Genomic DNA, 25,674 nt, shown 5'->3' on the forward strand with positions numbered 1-25,674 from the left:
GTGTTTAGTACAGCAGAGGAACGGTGAATAGGGGAGGAAACCCTTTGACAGGATGCATTGACACAGTCACTGAGACAATGTTCTCAAACCAAAAAAGAATTCGAATGAGGGTCTTGTGCCCCGGGTCACTATCAATAACAACATACCCAAGGTTACAGTGGTTCTCAACCTTCCTGATGCCACAACCCTGTCATACAGTTCCTCATGTGGTGGAGACCCCCAAACCATAAGATTATTTTTGTTGCTACTTCATAACTTTAACTTTGCTACTGTTATGAATCGGACAACCTCTGTGAAAGGGTTGTTTGATCCCCAAAGGGGTCACGACCCGCAGGTTGAGAATGACTGCTAGGATATAAATCTTCAAATGTTTTATATCATTTTTGATACATTCTAATTTTAATAGAATCATACTATGCTTTCTAGATTTCATGTTCCCACTATTAGTGCATATTTGCAGCTATATGTCTCATTTTGAGGACTGTTAATACAGGTCTTGAAATCTTTAGTCCATCTGTATCATTAACGTAGATTTTACTTGGAGAAGGCAGCTCTTATCCAGTCATATTTAAAGACATTCCAAGCTGAGAGACTAATCTTCTGGCATTTATTTCAGGCAATGCTCCACTCTAATCCATCAGAGTCTTATTGACTTCATGGAGGAAATCAGCAGGCCCTTCTTCCTAGTCTACCTCTGCTGGAACCTGGTCACCCTCCATGAGAGTTGTGGTTCATGTGAACTGTGATCTAGAGTCCATTAAGATTTCTAGTACTATGAAATCGCCCTCCACTTTCTGAACGTATATACTTCCCTTGAATATCTACCCCGCACACATCATCAGTGGATGCAACAATGGGATCCAATTAACTGAGAGGCTGGTAAAGCACCTGGGATTGTTTCATTCTTATGTCCAGAGGGCTCCTGTGAGTTTGGTCCAACAGAATCACTCCGAACAAGAACAACAAGTGTAAATATTGTCTGCATATTGACATATTTAAACTAAAAAATAAGTAATACACAAAAGGGTTAAATATTCTACGTACAATGTTTTATCTTAAGTGTTTAACACCTATTTAGATTTGAATACTTATACCAAATGAAACACACTTTATTGTTTGCCCTTGAAATGTTTCCAATTCATTGCTGTGGTTATTAGATGCCATTGAGTCCATTCCAACTCATAGCGACCCTATACACAAGAGAGAAACAATGCCCGGTCCTGTGCCATTCATATAATGTTTCTATGTTTGAACCTATTGTAGCCACTGTGTCAATCCACCCCCTTGAGGACTTTCCTATTTTTTGCCCACCTGCATTACCAAACATGACGTCCTTGTTCATAGAATGGTCTCTCCTGACAAGAATCTAAAGTGTTTGAGACTAAGTCTCTCCATTGTGTCACTAAGGAGCACCCTGCCCCATATTTCCTCCAAGATAGATGTGGTAGTCACCTAATTTGGTGTCAATGTACGGATTAAGACTGTAGGGGTGGAGTCTAGGCTGTCAATCTGGAGATAGCCAATGAGACTTCTGTGTGGGCATGGCTTTCTCCTGAGAATTCTGGGAAATCTGGTACTTCCTCCTGGGCGGCAGAAGACATCTCTCTCTGCACCTCCCTAGAAGACATTGCAGAAGACAAGCCTCATGGACACAACCACACGTTGGAAGCCAGAAAAGCCTCAAAGATATCCCTGCCAGCACTGAGAGGCTTACAACACAACTGGACCCAAAGAATTTCTACCCACTGGCTTGTGATCGTCCTGCATTTGCCTTCATTGCATGTGTTTCGTAAGTCTGAAGAAGACATTATAGATTGGTATTGGACATATGGGCTAATATCAGACTTAAGGCCTTGGCCTGGACTGGGTTGGGATGTTTTCCCAATGTTCAGTTCCTCTTGTATTTAAACCTCTCCCTTATATACATATGCATATTTATGAATTTGTTTCTCTAGTCTACCCAGACTAACACAATAGATTTATTTGTTCTTTCACTAGTGCATGGTATTGTCAATATTCTTCTCCAGAACCATAGTTCAAATGTATTTATTCTTCTTGGTCTTGTTTATTCAATGTCTAACTTTTATATTCATATGAAGCAATAGATAACACCATGGCTTGAGTAAGGTGCATCTTAATCCTCAACTCACAGTAACTGTATTGTCACAATAGAGTTACATATAGTGCTCTATAAAGAATTTCCAAGGGGATATCTTTAGGGGAACTAATAGTCTCATTTTTTTTACCCAAGGAAAAAGTGGTTAGTTTCAAGTGCTAACTTTGCAGTAGCAGTCCAATGCTTACCAGACAATGCCACCAGGACACCCTGCAAACATACATGACACTTCAAATCAATAAGAGCTAATTATGTGTGAAAAAAATCTCTAATTGCAACTGGTTAACTATCTGTCTATTTACCTAAAGGTTAGTGGTTTCAACCCAGCTCTATGTGCTTCAGAAGAAAGACCTGGTGTTCAGAAGTTTCAGAAAGTCACAGTTTTGCAAATCCTATTTTAAAAACTAGTTTTGTTTTATTTTTGGTATTGATTAGTTTTATGAGTTAACTGATGAATTGTTTTATAATTTTATGTAGTCCAAGTTTGTTTAAAGGTGAATAATACAGGTCAATGTAATTGAGAAATGTTATTAATATTTATAGCCAGCCACTGCAAAGTGAGATTGAAAATGACTTTATTAAATTATAGTATAAGGGAATGAATGACATCGTTTAGAAATAAAAAGTTTCAGATTTAATTAAAATGTTAAATTACTGTTAAAACAAAGGTCATAATCATAAAATGTAATTGGAAAGAGTTTATTATCATGCACCCTAATGTATTCTTTCAGTTTCAAAATGTATATTGCATATTTGACATTTAAAGGATAAATGGATATCATTATATTTGAGTGGAGGAACTAAGATGATAAGAATTGTTATAAATTGTACACTTTAGGGAATTAATTTTTAAAGAATTCATTTTCTCTCTGCTTTGTGTAATCTCCTCTCTCTAAATCTCTAGCCAAGTAATGTTATGAAAGTTCTATTTTTGTTGTTGTTACCATTAGAGGCAAAACAATGATGAGGCTTAGAACATTACCATTTTCTGTTTATCATTTAAGCGTCCCCTGGATTAGCCATTTGTAAGTGCCATTGTTAGCATCTTTTTGTGTTTATAATTATTTGTGTAATTCATCCCACTACTGATCTGTCCATTTTTATCCGACTTTGCTGATGTTTGTGTTTAATGAACCTGGAAACTCTGCCACTGGATCTGCTACTGCAGGGGCACCCTTGACGAGTAGTTTCCAGATTAAGGAAAACTAAGAAAGGGCTGGTGAGCCACTCCCCAATTTTAGTCATTGGATACCCTTTGAATCACAGCAGGGTGCTTTTCCATGTCATGATCAATGATACTCTAGGTTTGAAGGCATTATAAATACATGGAGGTCCCCATGATAAGTTTTCTTTAACATACCAATGATTGTGAAGATGATATAGCACTGGGCAGCATTTTACACCTTTATGCATCAGGTTACCATGCGCTGTTACTACAAGGGAGAGTAGAACAGAGAGATGGGTTTCCAAGGCTATAAATTTTTAAAGATGCAAATCATCTTACTGCTCTCCCTTGGTAGCCTTTTTTTTAACGTTTGAGTGCTTAACTCTTGTGTCATCAGGGCTTCTGTTCAGGCTAGTGATCAAACAAATTAACCCAAGTCTGTATAGCTTATGTGGTCATTCACTATTGAACATTTATCTAGCAATTTCTACTTTCTCTTTGTTACAACAAATATCTTCTCTCAACTACTACTCATTTGCCATCAATAAACACATTAATTTTAAAAAGAAAGAAAATGTAAGAAAAAATAAGTAAAAAAGAAAACAATAACAAACCTTCCCTTACCATGATTTTCCATCCTATTGCACTTTTTCCTTCCATAGAAGTCTCCTGGAAAGGTTATATTTACACATTGTGCTGAAACTGTGTTTCATCAAATGATTTGTGTGATCGACATTTGTGTGATCGATTTAACTAATAAGATTTTACCTCTAGTGGTCCCAAAGGGATCAGTTACCAGGCATCAAGGAACAAAAAATCATATCATTGACTGCACACCTCCATGATAGGATCGCTGAAGACAAATGGGTGCATAAGCAAATGTGGTGAAGAAAGCTGATGGTGCCCGGCTATCAAAAGAGATAGTGTCTGGGGTCTTAAAGGCTTGAAGGTGAACAAGCGGCCATCTAGCTCAGAAGCAAAAAAGCCCACATGGAAGAAGCACACCGGCCAGTGCGATCACGAGGTGCCCAAGGGACCAGATATAAGGCATCATGCCAAAAAAAAGATATAAGTGTGTGTATATATGTGTATATATATATATGTATGTGTATATATGTATATATATATCATATTAAATAAAGGGGGAAGTGCAGAGTGGAGACCCAAGGCCCAAGTGTCGGCCAATGGAGATCCCCTCATAGAGGGGTTTAGGAGAGAAGATGGGTTAATTAGGGTGTGAGGTAGTATCGATGAAGAACACAGCTTTCCCCCAGATCCTGGATGCTTCCTCCCCCCAACTACCATGATCCGAATTCTACCTTGCAGGGCTGGATAGGACAGAGGCTGTACACTGGTACATATGAGGGTTGGAGGTACAGGGAATCCAGGGTGGATGATACCTTCAGGACCAAGGGTGTGAGGGACGATGCTGGGAGAGTGGAGGGTGAGTGGGTTGGAAAGGGGGAACTGATTACAAGGATCCACATGTGACCTGCTCCCTGGGAGAGGGACAGCAGAGAAGGGGGGAAGGGAGACTCCGGATAGGGCAAGATAAGACAAAATAACGAGGTACAAATTACCAAGGGCATATGAGGGAGGGGGGAATGGGGAGGGAGGGGGCGGAAAAAAAAGAGGACCTGATGCAAGGGGCTTAAGTGGAGAGCAAATGCCTTGAGAATGATTGGGGCAGGGAATGTATGGATGTGCTTTATACAATTGATGTATGTATATGTATGGATTGTGGTAAGAGTTGTTTGAGTCCCTAATAAAATGTAAAAGAAGAAAAGAGAAAAAAATGATTAGGGCAAAGACTGTACAGATGTGCTTTATACAATTGATGTATGTATATGTATGGACTGTGAAAAGAATTGTATCAGCCCCAATAAATTTTTAAAAAACAAAACAACAACAACAAAAAAGATTTTACCTCTTTATGAAAGTAGAAAGCTTCATCTTTCTCCCATGGAGCAGCTGGTGGTTTCAAACTGCTGACTTTGTGATGAGCAGACCAAAGTGCACACAATTTAATGATTCAGGAAGCTTTAAAAAATGAAATAAAGACACAGAATAACTCTACCAACATTAATTAGTCAATATTCAAACATTTTGAGTTGAATCCTATGATCAAGATAGAATAGTATTGAAAGAAGAAATCCGCCCCTAATAAAACGTTTAAAAAAAAAAAAAGAAAGAAGAAATCCATGCTGCACTGAAAGCATTAGTCAAAAACCAGGTGCCTGGGAGTGATGGAATTGAAATATTTCAGCTAGCTGATGAATTACTGGAAGCACTCACATGTCCATCCCAGGAAATTTAGAAGACAGCTACTAGTTCAATCAACTGGAATAGATTTATATTTGTGCACATTCCAAAGAAATGTGACCCAGTAGAACGCAAAAAGGATGGAGCAACACAGAAAGCCTATTACAGTCGCTATTTGTTGACCTCTTGGGTATTACCTCAGAGTGGAATAAGTGAACCATGTGGTAGTTTTATGTGCCACAAACCAGAATATATTGGGATCAGTATGAGTCAAAATTCACTCAATAACAGTGAGTTTGAGTTTGTTGATACTAAATTACAATCCTACAACATGCATGAAGTTTCCCGCTTCTTCACAACCATCTAATCAGCTATTATTTCCTTTCTTACAAAATAGTCGTTGCAATCTGAGTGAGGTAAGTATCTCACTGCTGTTTTGATTATAGCTCCCTAATGGCTATGAGTCAGAATTTACTCAAGAGGTGTGACTTAACGGCTAATGACATTGAATATTTTTAATGTGATTCTTGTCATTGAACTCTTTTCATGTGCTTGTTGGCAATTTAAATATTTAGTTGGTAAAATGTTTGCTGTGATAGTTAGATAATTTTTTGTCAACTTGATGAATGAGTATGGGAGTGGTCTAGTCTGTCAATCGGGTGACTGATGATGCCCCCTTTTGGGTGTGGCTTTCTCATGAGGATTCTGCAAACATCTTCTCTCTCTGTTTCACCTTTGCTAGTGCATCATTCAGAGAGCATCCTGAGACAGACTGAGACTGGCAATAGCCCTTAAAATGCTTCCAACAGCACTGGGTTCACAAGACCTTGCACACACTGGTCTGTGATCTTCCTGCATTGGTTATCATTGCATGTGCTGGCTGTGTGAATCTAAAGAGGGATTTAAGGGTTAGTACCAGACTCATTGGCTAATACTGGACTTAAGGATTCAATATGGACTGGGCTAGGACATTTAAAAAATATTCATATACTCTTTGGCATAAAGCTCTTTCTTATACATATAAGGGATTTGTTTCTCTAGTCAGTCCAGACTAACATATTCACTTACATCCCTCATACATTTTGTGATTGAATGTCTTTTTCTTGTTGTTTCAATGCTTATTATAAGGCGTTGATTTTGGTGGCAATTTTTATATGGTAAGCGGAATTATCTCATATATTTACAATAGATAATAACCTTTACTTATGACTGAGTTGAAGTAAAATACTTTTACATCATTTGGCGGGAGCTCTTACAGATATCATATTATCCCATAATTCAATTACAGCAAATGGTATTGTACAATTGCTACCTCAATCAGTTTCCAAACATTTTTTTTCTTCTTAAACTCCTTGATACAAGCTCTCCTTTATTCCCTCCCTCCCATCCCCAACCCCTCAGGAACCCTTGTTTATTTATTATTGCTGTATCTTACACCATCCACTATATCCATTCACAAACAGTTCTGTTGTTCACTTCCCTTGAGTAGGGTTATACAGTCTTCCATGTTATCAGCTGCCACCCCACTCTGCCCCTTTCTGTACCTTCAAGGCTGTGATTCTGATGTTTGGGGCTGGAAGATACGTGAGAGAGGGTGGTTTGACCACCTTGCTGCCATAAGCTGAGGATGTCCTCAGAAACTGAGTCAACTTGATGTCCACAGGCAAGAAAAGACGAGAGCTCTTCTCTGGGTCTCCACGCTGCAGCCACATTTATTTGCCTTTCTGACCTCCAGTCTGCACCGTCCACCGTCTTCTGATCATCAGCACAAGCACTCACCTCCATAATTTCATATTTTGATAGTAAGCTAACACTGCTTGCTTTTCAGAGCCGTGGAATTCCTCTATTCCTGCCTCTTAGATGGCTCATTATTTTAAAAAGCAGAATGGAAAAACTAACCAGTCCTCAAGACAGAGACTTTTACATCTTATTTGTATGTGCTTACTCACTCATTTGGTGGGAGTTATGAAGAAAGTGGATAAGAGAACCATACCAGGTAATTTCACTTCACTATTTATACAAATAATTTACAATGTTTTAGTTGATAAATTCAGACTAATACAGAACTCATATTCACTTTAAAGAAAAGGCAACAAAAATAGCACAAACTCATAAAATGCACCACATGCCACTTTATACACACAAACATATGTTTTAAAGTAGTTAAATCAAATTAATTATTTAGAAAGAAACATAAATAATATTCCAACAGACAACCAGGAAGTTCAGAATCATAAGAATTTACAAATATGGGATTTGACTAGAATGTCACTAGAAACAAACTAGAAATCCTCAGTCTTTAAAACAAAGTATATTTAATGTCCACAATTGCATTGGCAAGAGAGAAATCAAGAAGTCCAAAAAGAGCCCATTGAGCTATTTAGAAATTTGCAAGGACAAGAAACTTGGAGGACCATTGGGCAGGAAAAACAGAGAAGTGTAACTGAGACGATGGTCACTTGTAGAAGCAGGGGTCAGAGTAGACATATGGGTAAGGCCAGAACCACTAACCTGAAGCAGATATTAGGGTATGTATGCAGGGAAAAGAGGCAGGGAAAAGTAGATATGGGATACTTTTTCATTCTTTCCCTGAACTACTAAATGCCTCCCATAGAAATCACCAGGAAATAGTTGATACATTAACATATATGGTCATCTTCCTGTAATTCAGATCAGAGAATAGATAGTCAAGTTCTGATATATGGACAATTAGACCTTTAACCAACACAGGTGATGATACTGTAAAATAAAAATAAATAATAATAATTATTGTATGGAGTATTTTCAAATACAATGAATTACTTTTAGGTATGTGCTAATATCATCCCAATACAGTTGAAATTAAATGTGCTAATTTAAACAATTATGTTTTACATAGAATAAAAATATGGTGGTGTAGTCAATACACACGTGCTGTAATCTGTAAGGTCAGTAGTTTGAAACCATCAGGCACTCTTTGTTCTGGAGAAAGACAGGGCTTTCTATTCCCATAAGGAGTTTCCGTCTCAGAATCTCAGAGGGGAAATTCTGCCTTATCCTATAAAGTCTCTTTGAATTGACATCAACTAAGTGGCAGTGAATAATAAATACATCTCTTATAAATAATATTTTCTAGCTTTTTATTGTTATTGAAATGGCATAAAATTTAAAGTTGAATAGCAACATAATGACATATGTAACTAAAATTAGAAATAAGTAACCATAGATCACCTTCACATCACTTCCATGAAAGATTTTATTTATATCAGCAAAATATGCATAAACAAAAAACATATATAAGTTGGTAAAGTTGATATATAAAAGTTAGGGCTAGAGCTTCAGTATACTCAGACAGCACAGTCTTCAACATATGGCTGGAAACCCAAACCCGAAGACTTAGCATGGAAGATTCAGAAAATGATACCACAGAGATTTTCGAAAGACAGAGAAAGAGAAGGAATGAAAAAGAGAGGGAGATACTAAAATCTCAATTTAAAATGAATTAAAAATGGTAAATCAATTCAGGAAAGTGAGAGTGATTCTCTCTGTCCTCCCTCCATCTTTTGTTTCTCCCTCTCTTCTCCCCCCATCCCCTCTGCCTCCCACAGGATTTGTGGCCCCCCCATCCCCTCTGTCTCCCACAGGATTTGTGTCCCCCCCATCCCCTCTGCCTCCCACAGGATTTGTGGCCCCCCCCATCCCTTCTGTCTCCCACAGGATTTGTGCACCCCATCCCCTCTGTCTCACACAGGATTTGTGTCCCCCCATCCCCTCTGTCTCCTACAGGATTTGTGTCCCCCCTCCCCTCTGTCTCCCACAGAATTTGTGGCCCCCACATCCCCTTTGTCTCCCACAGGATTTGTGGCTCCCCCCAATCCACTCTGTCTCCCACAGGATTTGTACCCCCATCCCCTGTCTCCCACAGGATTTGTGTCCCCCCATCACCTCTGTCTCCCACAGGTTGTGGCTCCCCCCCCCCCATCCTCTCTGTCTCCCACAGGATTTGTGGCTCCCCCACATCCCCTCTGTCTCCCACAGGATTTGGTTTAGGAACCAAGGCTTTTTTTCTGAAATAGCCTCACCAAACATATACATCTTTCATATTGTTCAGTTTAAGTTCTTTACAACCTGTTGACAAGAGGTTCCTTCCTTGTACTAATTGTAAAAATGCAATTAAATGTATTTCATGAATTTTAAAATACTCCCCTGACTTTCATCATTATTTTCTCTGCATTTAATACAATAATCTCCTTTTATCCTATAACATATCCACTTTTCATTTAAATTGATAAAACAAATATTTTTATTTCTATAACCATATTTGAAGCATTTTTATTGTATTGCAACAAAAGATTTGTGAATAACCATACTATTCTTGGAAGAAACAAAAGTGTGGGGATATTAGCATATGAATGACAATTCAATTATCATGGTTATTTGTTTTACACAGAGATTAGTAAATCCTTTGGTAGTTGAAATAGTTGATACAACTGCTTGCTAAAATTTGGAGGTTCAAGTCTATCAAGAAGGAACTCAGAAGAAACACCTAAATATCTATGTTAAAAACAAAACAAACCACAAATTTAAAAACCTAACGGAACATAATTCTACTCAGACACACATGTGACCATATGTTGAGATCAACTTGATGGGACAATTTGTATTTGTGTGTTTGTTTTTGCCTTTTTCCTGTATGTTTGCTTGTTTCTTTGGGATGCTTTGCTTATGCTATTTTTCTTTGTGAAGCATCAGTCATTGAAAATAAGAAGAGTAAGTGAACGTAAAGAGATCCAATGCACACAAAAATGCATTAACTAAAAAGATACTTTTAAAGTGCTTTAAACATATTTTTTACTATTTACCAAAACCTGTAAGATGATTGCAGTATTAAAACAAGCCACAAATACACATGCCAAAAAGAAACATACTAATATATAGAAAGATTAAACAAATATCTAAAGTTAATTAAGTAATAATACAATATTCAACTTCAAAACTGTCCATTTCATCCCGGCAATGTGACGCTTCTCCATTAGACACAAAGCCTTGTCTTAACTTAAAGTCTTTGTTTCAGGTAGAGTAAAACACTTAGAAAAACCTTTCTACTCTACTAGAACAATTTTGTAGTTGTGAGTCCTCATATTGTGTGAAATTCAGAATCAATTTCTTAAATATAAAATTGTAATGAATCCTCCAGACTGTTCATCCAGCCTATCTTATCTAGATAGATCTGTAGAGAGAATAATACGCACCAAAAACAAGGCATCACAAGACAGGTGACAAATGAGAACCCAGCAATGGCAACACAAAAGAAAACCAATGGCCCATCGGGTTCCCGGGGACATAGGGAGACAGGAGACCGGGGTAAGGAGGTGGTGTTGACCAACCCAGGGACAGGGGAGCAACACGTGATCCAAAATCAGTGGCAAGGAGGGTGTGAGAGACCTGGTAGGGATTCAGCAAGGGCAACGTAATCGAGAGAAATTACTGAAACCCAAATCAAGGCTGAGCATGATAGTGGGACAAGAGGAAAGTAAAAGGAAACAGTGGAAAGAAATTGGTGGAAAAGGGTATTTATAGAGGTCTAAATACAGGCATGTACATAAGTAAATATATTTATATAGGATGATGGGGAAATACATCTATGTGCATATATTTATAGGTTTATTATTAAGGCAGCAGATGGACTTTGGACTGACACTCAAGTACTTACTCAATGCAAGAACATATTCTATAAAATTAGCGTTCTTTGATGCACACCTTCCCGACATGATCTCTGAAGACAAATATGTGCATAAGCGAATGTGGTGAAGAGAGTGGATGGTGGCCAGCAATCAAAAGATATAGCATCTGGGGTCTTAAAGGCTTGAAGATAAATAAGCGGTCATCTAGCTCAGAAGCAACAAAGCCCACATGGAAGAAGCACACCAACCTGTGTGACCACGAAGTGTCAAAGGGATCAGGTATCAGGCATCAAAGAACAAAAAAAGCATATCATTGTAAATGAGGGTGAGTGCAGATTTGAGACGCAAAACCCATCGGTAGGCAGCTGGACACCCCCTCACTGAAGAGTTGTGGAGAGGATATGAGCCAGTCAGGGTGCAGGGTAGCAATGAGCAAACATATAACTTCCCTCTAGTTCTTATATGCTTCTCACCCCTACTATCATGATCCTAATTCTACCTTATAAATCTGGCTTGAGCAGCGGATGTACATATAGCAACACGGGGAATCCAGGATAGATGATCCTTTCTGGACCAGTGGTGAGGGTGATGATACCGGAAGGGTGGAGGGAAGGTGGGGTAGTAAGGGGGAACCAATTATATGAATCTACATATAACCTCCTCCCTGGGGGATGGACAATAGAAAAGTGGGTGAAGAGAGACATTAGACAATGTAAGAAATGATAAAATATTAATAATTTATGAATTATGAACGGTTCATGAGGGAGGAGGAAATGGGGAGGGAAGGGGAAAATTGAGGAGGTGATATTAAGGGCTCAAGTAGAAGGCAAATGTTTTGAGAATGATGATGGCAACAAATTATACAAATGTGCTTGACACAATGGATGCAGGTATGTATGGATTGTGATAAAAATTGTATGAGCCCCCAAAAATGATTAAACAATTTTTTAAGAATCATATATATGGGATTTTAAGCAAGAAAATCAGATTTTGGCATACATTATGGCCTATTTTTAAATTTCTCTATTTCCATTGAACTATCTTCGGACAGAAGTTATCTGATACTTTACATTAAAAATGCAGTGCAATACAATATTAGTATTTTAATTAAATTACTCTTTGATATACATTTGTAAAATTTTAACTGAAGACTAAAAACAAGGAGATAGTACTTAGCAAGATCAGTGAAGTAGACAAAGGAAAACTTTTTTTGTTTGCAAATGAATTTTCATATAAAAAAAGCAATTTCATTATATATAAAATTTGAAGTTAAACTTTTACATTATTTTCATACATAAACTCATTTGAACTCTCTTTCAAGCATGCTTATTTTCTGTTCATGATTTCTGCATGTGTCCTTACATCCATCATGTTTTTCACTTGTTTTTCATTTACACTATGATAAGATTATTTTGTACTACTTTTAACTTGGTATGAAAGTTGAATGAATGTTGATGTATTCATGTCAGTTCAGTAACATTTATGCTCTTAATTTGGTCATTTGTTTTGAATTTATACTTCATATTTTACTTCTTTATATTTATGTTAGTGCTTCATTTTAGATGTTTTAAAATCTCTATGCTATAAAAAGTAACTCTGGAAATATAAAATTAAGAATTGATCCATTGAACCTATTTATGTAATGCATTTATGTCTCAAAATCAAATATCAGAGAGTGACCTTCACAGTTATTGAAATCATAAAGGTCAAAGACAAACTGAAACAAGGCTATAGATTAGAGGTGCATAATGATAAACAATATCTAAATAGCATTTATTCTAGATCAGAAAGACTCTAGAAATTAAAAATATTAACAAAATGATGGAATAGGTACAGGATCTCCAGGTTTAAATCATAGCACTGCACATGTCCTTAGTTTGATCGTCTCGATTACCTAGGATATTAACATTAGGGACGGACAAGTGAAGAGTGTAAGTGCAACTGTTTCCTTTATTTATTTGTATCTCTTCAAATTTTAAGTAAAAAATTAGTTATATTTTAAAGTTCAAAATAAATAAACAGTATGAATGGTTTGCTATTCTGTTTTGCCTTTTCTAAGTTTGTTTTTGAACGTTATTTCTCAAATGATCCTCCAGTTCCTACACGTGCCTGCCATCTGAACATAGCTGTGAGTTGCTTAAGGAATTGAATCATGGGTTTCTCAGCTTTCGTATAACATAGACAAAAGTTTATAGATGTTTTATAAATGACAAAGTTGTATCTCTTTTGAAAATGTAAATATCTGGCAGAGACAGCACTTCACCTCACTTTGTTCGGCAGTGTTGAGTTCCAAACAACAGGTGACTGAAAAATATTCTGCAAAAAATGAGTATTTTCCTCTTTTTCAGACCCTTCACATTGAGCTGATCCCTTCTTTCCTCTGACTGCTCTCCACGACAACAGAACAAATGTTTGACTGGTGAGGCCAGCCTTTCTAGGAATGTAGGCTGTTGCCTGTGTGTGTGTGTGTCAATCAAATATTATTCTTTTCATTTCCACCCAACATCTCTAACCACAAAGGAGATTAATCATTTACCTATTCAAGAAAAAAATACTTGTGATGGAATATTTAACTCTGAGGAGAATATAAGGATACTGAAATGTGTTTTTGTTTTAATCAATGTTCAGCCTCAAAGGAGTTGGATCAGAAACGTTTTTAAAAACGTGATTTGTTCGTTGATGTCCAAACTGGTGAAAAGGTGAACAGTGAACCAAGGAGAGGACTGTGAAGCTTCTGGACAGAATGAGGTGGGAGTGTTGAGTCACAATTTAGTTAAGGTTTAAAGGAAGTACAGCCAAGAGTACTTGCTTCTACAAATGAGCTTCAGTGCTCTACACAGCTTGTCTTTAAATACAGTGGATATAAGGCAAAGAAGCTGACAAGAACTGGTGGACATAGGACTTGAGGTTGATTTTAAGATTTCAGATATTAAGTGACTTAGGACAAAGACATAGGAAGGTAAACTGAAGTAGAATTGAAGCAAAACCTTGAATTTTTATTCTTATGTTTAGTGTGTAAAATGATTAATTTATTATCAGAGAGAATATATCCAAGTGCTTGGAAGTTTGCATCTGGGATTATTAACCTGTGTAGTTCTGAGTCCCACTGTTTATTAAATGGGAAATTAAAATCTAGCTGCTACTGAAGTTAGCTTGTACATTTAGTTTGATGGAGAGGCAAATCATAGGGGAGCAGATAAACCCAGAGATTATGGTGGATAGTCCAATTTGACATTAGTCAGTCCATATCAAATCTGTAATTATTTATTAAAATATAGTTGTTATATCACCTTTGTAGATTTTAAACTGATTATAAACCTTTTGAATTTTGATATATTATGGGTACCCTCATAATTAATTGATTACATGAAATATGCAACACATATTAACTTAATATTTGCTTACAACAAATTAACTAAAATTATTCAATCTTCTTACCAATTTTATTCTAAAAACTGAAGACAAATTTATAATTAGGCTCAATCTCTTGTGGAGAAAAAATACAAATGAGCTGTAAACTTTCATGTGATGCACAAATTCAAATTGTACGATGACATATGTAATCTTAGCTCAAGGACACATATTTCTTATGGTTGGCACAATCTAATATTGGGCACAGAGTTGTCTCAGAGGTGGCGGGTCTCATTTCTCTTAGCTGTGATATAGCAATACATTATGGAAAGAAAATAGAGTTCAGCATTGAAATAATATCTTGACTATATTACTATTAATATTTTATGACTCATAAATATGTTGCTGTGCTAATAAGAATAGGTTGTGTGTTAATAAATAGCCAAGGACTGTCTCCGTTTGTCATATATATATATATATATATATATATATATATATATATATTGCTTTAAAAAAACCTAAGGATTATTGCTTGCTGCTTAAAGTGTCTCAGTCTGATCGAGTCATGTATTTCATACTCTTGTATCTCTTATTATATGACAGTGGTATTATGGTTCTTCCTCTAAACATTATTGCAAAATTAAATTTATTCCAAGTACATAATGCCTTTAAATAATGTCAAATCCATATAAATCTACAAAAATTGTTATAAGCTATGACCACTTTGAATATTTACTAATAATTTTGCAAGATGATATAGAACCACTATCAGAATTTAGTGTGCTTTAAACAGCAAAAATTGGAAATAGAAAAATATTTTCTTACCATCTACTCCTTAAAATCACAGTCTATGTCAGAATATCTTTCTAAACACATTATTTACATTTTCAAAAGTATTAAAATACTTCATAATTAGACTTGGATAAACATTACCATGTTTATCATGATTACTTGGGGTTACATTAGGGTGGGAGATGAGAGTGAAGACATTGAATTTATCAGTGTGCTGGACTATTTGTACATTATATTTATCACTTTGAGCTAATACTAGGACACGGTCATAATTGAAATGTTTACACTTTTCCAAATTCTTTATTATTTTATCTTCATAATTCTGCTAGGTTGCCTTTTCTAGAGAAGGAAAACCAGTGACCCTTGTATGTGTGTCTATAATAGAAAGACATTTACATTAAAAATAATCCTTCATGGTTGTAGAAAGAGTTACGTTCAGTCCAGTTCAAGTCCGTAGTTCAGATGTGAGCTGAAGCCTTCTCCAATGCATGGAGCTGCGGAAGCTGCTGTGCAGGAATCAGCATGACAAGATAGGAGAACCACGAACAGGTGGATGCAGAGGCAATCAAATGAGGTCAACTGAGTGACTCCAAGGTTGGCAGTCTGCTGATGGCTCCTGAGATCAGCAGGTGACAAAACAGGAGATGGACTAACCAGCTCCAACAGAAGGTGAACGGACAAAAGAAAACCTGGCTCTGCTTAGGATATCTTTCTTATACAAAATGCCATCTCAACAGGGGGTATATGACTGATACGTGGGCCTTGACTTTACCTTAACTCAGGAATATTTAGTTGACATATACTTTAGCCATCCAGTTCCCCCTTCTTATTTAGACACAACTCTCTAAGCATACATAATCTCCAAAGACAAGTAAATGATACTTGGACGTAACAAGATAAAAATAACCCTCGTGCAATTGAAAGATGACCCCGCAGAATGCCCCATTGAAAGAACAAGATCATTGATCTCACAAACCAGCAACATGTTGCTGGCCATGATCCAACAATAATTGCAGTAGGACATTGGCAGTGAACTGCCAGAAGTTCAGGCCAGATTCAGAAGAGCGCTTCAGAAGGATGTTGGCTCAAAGTAGAGAATACTAAAAAATGTTCACTTGTGCTTTAGTGACTATGTAAAGGCATTCAACTGTGTTGTGTGGCTCATGATGAACTATGAATAAGCATGAGAAATATGGGAATCCCAGAACACAGCATTGTAGTCATGCTGCACTTATACATGGATCAAGAAGCAGCCATGCAAATGGAACAAGGAAATGCTGCATGTTTTAAAATCAAAATCAGGACAAATGTTGTATATTCTTACCCTATCTATTCAGTCTGTATGCTGAGTAAATAATCAGAGATGATCTATTGTATGAAGAAGAATGTGGCACCAGGTTTGGAGGATGATTTATTAGCAATTTGACATATGCAGATGACACAACTTTGCCTGACAAAAGTAAGGAGGGCTTGAAGCACTTGCCGATTAAGCTCAACCATATCAACCTTCAGTATGGATTACAGCCTCAGTGTAAAGAAGTCCAAAATCTTCACAACTGGACCAATTGGCAACATCATGATAAATGGAGAAAAGAGAGAAGTTGTTCAGGATTTCATTTTGCTTGGGTCCACAAGCAAGGCTCATGGAAGCAGCAGTCAAGAGATCAAAAGACGGGTTGCATTAGGTAAATCTTCTGCACAAGACTTCTTTAGAATTTTGAAAACAAGGGTGTTATTGTGAGGAGTGGAGTGTAACTGACTCAGGCAATGGTATTTTCAATTTCCTCATGTGCATGTGAAAATATGATAAGGAAGACCGAAGAAGAGAGGAAAAAGGACTCGTAGACTGATGAAAAGACAAACTTGTCTGTTTTGGAAGAAGTGCGTCTAGAATACTCATTAGACTCGGGAAGCTGAGGCTTTGTCGAGCATGCTTTGGACATTTTGCCAGGAGAGACCAGTCCCTGGAATAGAATCCCTACCTAGTAAAGTACAGACAGGGAAAAAGAAGTCCTTGACAAGATGGATTGTCACAGGGCTGCACCGTGGTCTCCAGCACAGAGACAATGGTGAGATGGCACAGCCACGGCAATGTTTGTCCTCTTGGGCATAGGGTCGCTATGGCTTGGAACTGACTTGGCTACTAACAACAAGGCGCAAATAGACTTGGTTCTAACAGTAATTTAAAAATCAGGCTCCTTGAGAAACTTACTGCTTTAGAAACCCACGAGGTCAGATCTACTCTTTCCTGTAAGGGCACTATGAATTGGAATGAACTTAATGGCCATGAGTGAGTAATGCAATTATAAATATGTAATTTACACATACTTCTGAATTATTCAGCTATCTTTGATCTATAATATACCTCTGATTTATTTGAATAACATACTGTTTAGATTTCAAACATTTTCAATTTATTAAAGTTTGTATTATTAGATAGGTTATTGTTTAACCTGCAGAATTTCACGTTTATACAAATAAAAAAATAGACATTTCATGATTTTTGTTTGGTGCGTTCTACTAATGCTATTTCATTGATTTTTAGAGTTATTCCTGTCCTTTATTTCTCTATTAATCCTTTATCTAGTTATTCTTATTTATAACTGGATCTGGAAAATTGATACTTCCAATTGTTAACTACTTCCTTCTTTTTGCCAATTTTTGTTTTACATAGTGTGCACTTTGTCAATAAGCAAATATCTGTACATAGATTCTTTGTCTTATTGATGAATTGATCCCCTTATTATGAAATGTCCTTTTAGTTCCAGTGACTTTTAAACAATATATATTTGTTTGATAATACTATAGCTTCTTTATGAATGATATGAACAGGATATATATTTTAACCTTTAAACTGTTTGTATTTTCTAACATAATGTTTTGTTTGCATACAACATATGCTTGTATCTGGTTTTCAGATTTAAAAAAAAGATTTTTGTTTTTAGTTGGTTAGAATGTATTAGCATGTGTTCTCCAAAGAAAGAAAACCAACAAGCTCTCATCTGGATACCTGAATCTCCAGTCAAACCCAGTGGCACTTAAGCGATTCTGACTAATGACACAGCTCTCTGGGTTTTCTGAGACTGTAACTCTTTACAAGAGCAGACAGTCTCATCTTCTGTAGAGAAGTTGGATAGTTTAGACTTTGGATGTTGTAGTTTGTAGCCCAATGCCTAGCCACTTCTTGACTCAATCAAAGACACTTCTCCAGGGATCCTTATTATTGAGTTAGATAGCTGAGAACAAACCATCAACAACCCAAGTCATTGCTATTGAGTCAACCCCAACTTAATGGCAACCCCATAGGTTACAGACTGGCAGCACTTCCCAAAGCATCCTTGGCCAAAATCTTTAAGAAATCCAGGCTACCTTATTCAAAGTCCACAGGTAAGATGCACATAAAATGATTCAAAATGCCATCGCTTGAGCCAGAAACATCTTAGTCCTCAAAGTGACATCCATGATCTTCAATATTTTAAAGCTCTTGTGCAGCACATTTCCTACATAGTCAAGAACACATTCCATTTAAGTACACTTAAAAATCACAAAAAGCTGGACTTATTTGTCTTCATTTAATATTTTACTTTCTTGATTTAAAAAAACAAGAAAGACTGGCAAAGAGGCTCAGAGGAGCAGCAACGGGACGACAGGGACCTTCTAGACCAGGAATATGGAACTGTAGGACAAAGCAGAAGGTGGAACGATGACTTGTTGGCCCGTGGAGGCAAGGGACCAAGGAATCATGTCCCTGAAAGGCTGAGAATCAAAGGGGGAGACTTGGCTGTTGGCTAAGGAGATAAGGACGATCATGACTGGATGCTCATCTTGATGTGGTAAACTACTGGCTTCCCTGAGAAACCGTCTCCACTGTGAGCATTATCTGTGAGTTCTATGTGGCCATTACAATAAATTATCACACCCAGAATAGATGTAGTGAGGCTTGGGGGGCATTATTAGTGTCAGAATAGGAGGGAGCTTGTAGGCATATTTGACTCCTGCCTTCTGGCAGCAGGGAAACCATAAGAGGTCCGATTTGGCCTTCATTGTCTTTTATTTTCATTATATAAGAACTGAGTCACATATGAAGTTGTGTTTTTAAGTTGAAAGTCATGTGTAATATAAATGTTTGTGTTTAGTTGGATAACTCTCATTGGTATTGTAAAAACAACCAATTATTTCAGTTTCTCAAGAAACAAAATGTTTAGTTCACATGAATTGCCAATGTATGTCACTTGATTGTATTAGACAATCTCCAGGGTCCAGGATATGACTCACAGAAATTACTATACCTTTTATTATCTGCATAACAAAATTTATATTTCTTAAGTAACTTTGGAATGTGAAAAAATAGCTTGATATAAATGCTATTTTTAAAGGACTGCTGCCAATTAAGTGTTATTACCTAACCGTAGGGTTGGGGATTGTGTGCTTCATTGTATGATTTCTCAAGGAAAAGTAAAACTAGAAAGAATGGATTAAAAAACTTTATTTAATATTACAAAGCTCAAATTATTGATAAAATATTTTATAGAGAATACAATATTTTGTCAGAACACAATTTTAAATTTCATAATATTACCAAAATCATGCCATAAAAGTTAAAAGAAAATTGATAGTTTTAAAATTCTCCTGTAAGCATTTAAAGAGAACTTAAATTTAATGATTGTAGAGAAATTGTTCCCTAGTAGAAATAAATGTAATAATTAAATTCTTTTCATGAATATCTTCACTGTATATCATATATACATGACTGCATACAGATCATTCCCATATGCAAATATTTGGAAACATTTCAGAGTGGAAATGACTTTAATTCTGCCTTCACTTCCAGGTTGGGGAGTTGCTATGAAGAGACATGAAGTTACTGCATCTCACATAAGCACGTGATTTGGCTGCTCAGTCACTCACCAAGGTCGATTCAAAGAGGAAATCTGTGTAAAAAGGTTTGCTTGGATAGAGCATTTCATCAACTTACCTTGTTAAATCACATACATTAAATGAGCATAAAACTACCAAACACACTAAGAAGATCCAGAAAACATCTCTAATCACACCATGCACAAACAAAATCTCCCTATTTGAAACCTACGTGAGCTTTGTAACAGTGAACAGTTCACTTGATTCGTTTTCTTGAATTGAAAATGGTAGTTACAGCACTTTGATAGTTTTTTGTTGTTGTTGCTGTTACATAGGTGATATAAATTTGTTTGTAAGGTTCCCTAACTTTTAGAGATGAAAACTTTTCAAAATTATATTCACCCTAATAAAATTATGGGTCATTACATGTAAACCTACTTTACTTATTTAAACTAGTATTTAATTTTTTTCAGAATATGATTGACAGATTTGAAGTTAAACTAGGACAATTTGCTTAAGCAAATATTGAAAAAAATGATTACAAAATGATTACAGATATAGCTTAATGGGCATTTTACTCTCAGATATTAAATTTATTTCATTCATTTATGTGATTTAAAATTTTTATTTTGGTATAGAAGTTATAAACCAAGATAAAATTTGTAGATATGGATATTCTAGATAGCTAACAGCCAGATGGTATGTTTATTGTTAAAGATTAAGCATTAAAACTATACACAATGAGAAACATATGTTATATGACTTCATTAAAGAAAACTTATATATTAAATACAATATTGCTTAGGGGAACTAAAAAGTTTGGTAATTAGCCTGCGCTTATTTGACATTATAAAGGAGACTCCAAATGGATGGTTATTCTTCATGGTAGTTATTTAATATGTGTCCGCACGTTATATAAAGGATTAATTAGTAAACACTTTCTTCTAACAAAGTGAATATTGCACTGTATAGTCAGTCAGCATATTAATTTTGTTTTGTTTTCCATGAAATAAGGAAAAGGAAATATATATCTGAAATTATTTTTTGTTGCTTAGAAAGCTCTTCAAGCATTTTCACCCTAAAATTAAATGTTTTTATATGTAAGTGAGATTAATCTATTTTTTCATTTTTGAAATGACCTTGTGTGTCACTAAAGACTCCAAGTTCACTTATTCGGATCCCAAGGGTAAAGATACTTAAGGCTATGAGCCTTCATTCTCCTTTATTTTTATATTAAAAATTAATTGTGTATTTTTATACTATATATATTTATTGTTTATAATTTGTTTTGCAGAAGTATATTTATATAGGTGAACAGTACAATTCAACAAAAGAAATCAGTAATAAAATCCTATTAAATCCCCTATAAAATGTGGTTCCTGGTTCCCTTATTTTTCCTCCTTCAAACTATAAATTCCTGTTCCTTCTCTCTCTCTGTCCTCACTCCAAACCACCTGGAAGTCTTCAAAATGTTATCATTTGCTATAAAATCTACTCTTCTGTTTCCTTACAACAATGGTGTCATTAGATATTTGTCTTCATAAGATTGACTAACTGCTATGCATAATGCTCTCTAGTTTTGTCCATGTCTTGTGGTGTTTAAGAGAGTTGTTACTGTGTTTTATTGAGGTATACGATTCCATAAATCTATCAGAGTTTATCTATTCCTGTATAATTGGAGTTTTGAGTTGTTTCCATGTTTTTGCTACTAGGAAAATTGCTGCATATAATTGTTTGTATTGTCCATTATACCCAGTAGGTACATTTCTGGATTATAGGATATTTGTATTTGTTTTTGTTGAAAGAAGTGCCATACTCTTTTCCATCGTGGTTGCATATTTCCACAGTCCCACCACCAACACAGGTGTTCCCATCTCTCTGAATCTTCTCTAGAATTTATTGTTTTCTGTTGTATTGCATTTTGCTTAAAGTGATGGTGTTCGGTGATATCTCATTGTTTTAATTTGTATATATCATATTGCTAATGATCATTGATATTTTTATATGGTTATTGGCTGGCTAGGAGTCATCTTTGTTAAATTGTCTACTCATACCGTTTCCCATTTTTAATAGTCCTGCTTGTATTTTCTATATCTTTTGGAGGTTGTTAATATTTTTACATATCAAAGTCACTAGAATGATCTAAAGAGTTAGGTTCATCAAGAAGGAATCTGCATCTGAACAGAAAAATTAATTAGTGTGTGCCGAGAATAAACTATCTCAAACAGGAATAAGCAGGGGTTGCTGATAAAATCTAAATCCCAGAGATCAGTTCTTGATCAGCCCCTTTGCATTGGTTAGTGGAATTGTAGACTGACTTCTTGGTAGATGAAGATAATTTGGATTAAGAAAAAAATAGTTACATTCAACAGTCCTTCAAAAGGAAACCCAGTGGCACAAGGGGTAATCACTTAGTTGATAACTGAAAGATCACAACTTAGGAAGTCCTGTGGGGCAGTCCAACTCTGACATATATGGTTGTTGTGAATTGGAAGTAATAGCATACCACAACAAGCTTGGTTCAAAGCCAGTTTAACACTTTCATTCTATCAAAGAACTCACATTTCCACAAGGGGAATCAGTAAGAGAAATAATAAAGGATTTAGGATAGGAGAGTACATTTGTCAAGTTGGTTTTTTTTAAAGAGAAAATCAACATTGGTTGTTCTAGCATGACCACAAGGCACAGGAAAGTCCTTCACAAAGCATAACTGACACCTCACGATCACACAGGCGGGTGTGCTTCTTCAATGTGGGCTTTGTTGCTTCTGAGCTAGATGGCTGCTTGTTTATCTTCAAACCTTTAAGACTCCAGATGCTATACCTTTTGACAGCTGGACACCATCAGCTTTCTTCACCACATTTCCTTATGCATACATTTGTCTTCAGTGATCATATCGGGAAGGTGGGCACCCATTGATATGACTGTTTGTTCTTTGATGTGTGGTACCTGGTCCCTTCTACACCTCGTGGTCACACAGGCTGGTGTGCTTCTCCAATGTGGGATTTGATATTTCTGAGCTAGATGTCTGCTTGTTTAACTTTAAGCTTGTAACAACCCAGATGCTATATCTTTTGATAGCCGGGCAGCATCAACTTTCTTCACCACATTTGCTCATGCACAAAATTATCTTCAGTGATCCTTCCGGGAAGGTGTGTATCATGGAATGCCAATTTAAAAGAACAAAGTATTCTTGCATTGAGTAAGTACTTGAGTGGAGGTCCAATGTTCATCTGCTGCCTTAATACTAAACCTATAAATATATGCACATAGATCTATTTCCCCACCGTCCTATATAAATATACTTACAAATGTACATGAGGTTTGAAGGGTTCAGGTATCAAGCATCAAAGTACAAAAAAATAATAACATTGTAAATGAGGGTGAGTGCAGAATGGAGACCCAAAGCCCATCTGTAGGCAACTGGACACTCCCTTACTGAAGGGTCGCGGGGAGAAGAGGAGCAACTCAGGGTCCAGGGTAGAAACGATGAAACACATACAACCTTCCTCTAGTTCCTAAATGCTTCCTCTCCCCACTATCATGATCCCAATTTTACCTTAGAAATCTGGATGGACCAGAGGATGGACACTGGTACAGATAGGAACTGGAAACACAGGGAATCCAGGACAGATGATCCCTTCAGGGACCAGTGGTGAGAGTCGCGATACTGGGAGGGTGGAGGGAAGGTGGGGTAGGAAGGGGAACCAATTACAAGGATCTACACAAAACCTCCTCACTGGGAGGAGGGAAAACAAAAAAAGTAGGTGAAGGGAGATATCAGACAGTGTGAGATATGACAAAATTATAATAATTTATAAATATCAAGGGTTCATGAGGAAGGGGGAAGAGGGGAGGGAGGGGGAAAGATCAGGAGCTGATATCAAGGCCTCTATTAGAAAGCAAATGTTTTGAGAATGACGATGGCAATAAATGTACAAATGTGCTTGACACAGTGGATTCATGTATGGACTCTGATAAGAATTTTATGAACCCCCCAATAAAATGATTTTTTTAAAGCATAATTGAAATGAAATCACAAATCTACTGAATAAAACCAAAAACTGTATGCATAATAGATACATAAATAGAAAGCTTAAGTAAATTAATGGAAAAGGGGCTTTATGGTTATTTATTGGAAAACTAATATTGATGTTATTATACCCAAAATGAACTATAGATTCAAAACAAAAGTGCTAATATCTTCATTATAAAAAACAGAAACAGGAAAACCCCATATGGTTTTATATGGATTGACAGTTGTCTTAAATATGGTAAGTAAAAGAATATTGAAATAGGGCAGAGACACATTTCCTGATTTTAAAGCATACTATGCAGCTGTAATAATCAAAACAGCCTAGTGCTAGTAAAAATATATAAAAATATAAGTCAATGAAACCGAACTGAAAATCCTGAAAAAAAAACAACCAACAAAGCACATTTATGCTCACCTAATTTTGCGATGGTTCTAAGTCCATTTGAAGGCATGACTCGATGTTGCACTGTTTCCCTCTCTAATAGAACATTCCTAACCCAGAAAATACACTTCTTGCGTGGCTTTGCACTACTTAATTAAAGACCCAGCCCTAGTCCACCCACGCCCGCCTCATCATTTTGGATTGATATCCACCTTGTAGGTCATGTTCGAACTGCCTCACCAGACCAAGACTGTAAAGCTTTATGGAAACAGACTGCCTCATCTTTCTTCACAGAGTGGAAGCTGGATTCTAACCCCTAACTCTATCATTGGCAGTTCAGAGATTTAACCACGTGCCACCAGAACTCCTAACTGCAGCCCATATCCTGTACATGTATATGCCAACTGTTGTCCAATAATAATGAAAAACAGACATCTCCTACATTTCTCTAAGAAATAAAGCATTTAATTAAAAAAATACTTCACCAAAGGTTATAGGGGTATTATGTAGTAGTCTCTTACATGGTTTAATCAATTTATCTGTGAGTAACTTATTATTTTAAAAGTCATCATGGAGACAAAGTCCTGGTATCATTACAGGCAAGAATCCTGAATGAAATATTGCTTCATCCCCTCTGGAAATTGTGATACACCAACGGGAAGTTCTGTAATTGTCTGGCTGCCAACCTGAACCCGATACCGACAGAGGAAGAAACATAAACAGTATCTCCTGCCTGCTCACTAAGAATAACTGATGCTTGGACTGAATGGCTTCAGTCCACTATATTCAAAAACATACTAGCTGATTTATCAAACGCATGTTGGCTGAAAAGGAAAAACAAAAACCTTTGAAATACTTTAAATAGCCCCAAAATTTAAGATGGTAATTCCCAATCTGTGTTGACACAGGCAGTTCTATGAGTTGGCACAATTGCATATACGTTTTGTCTCTCTGAGTGATTAGTAATGAATGTTCATGAAAATGTTTTAGCCTAAGTACTGTTATCTCACTTAAGATAAAGATGATTGCCCTCAGTTTTTGCTCTGGAAC

This window comes from Tenrec ecaudatus, chromosome 3, assembly GCF_050624435.1.
Source record: "Tenrec ecaudatus isolate mTenEca1 chromosome 3, mTenEca1.hap1, whole genome shotgun sequence".
Classification (NCBI taxonomy): domain Eukaryota; kingdom Metazoa; phylum Chordata; class Mammalia; order Afrosoricida; family Tenrecidae; genus Tenrec; species Tenrec ecaudatus.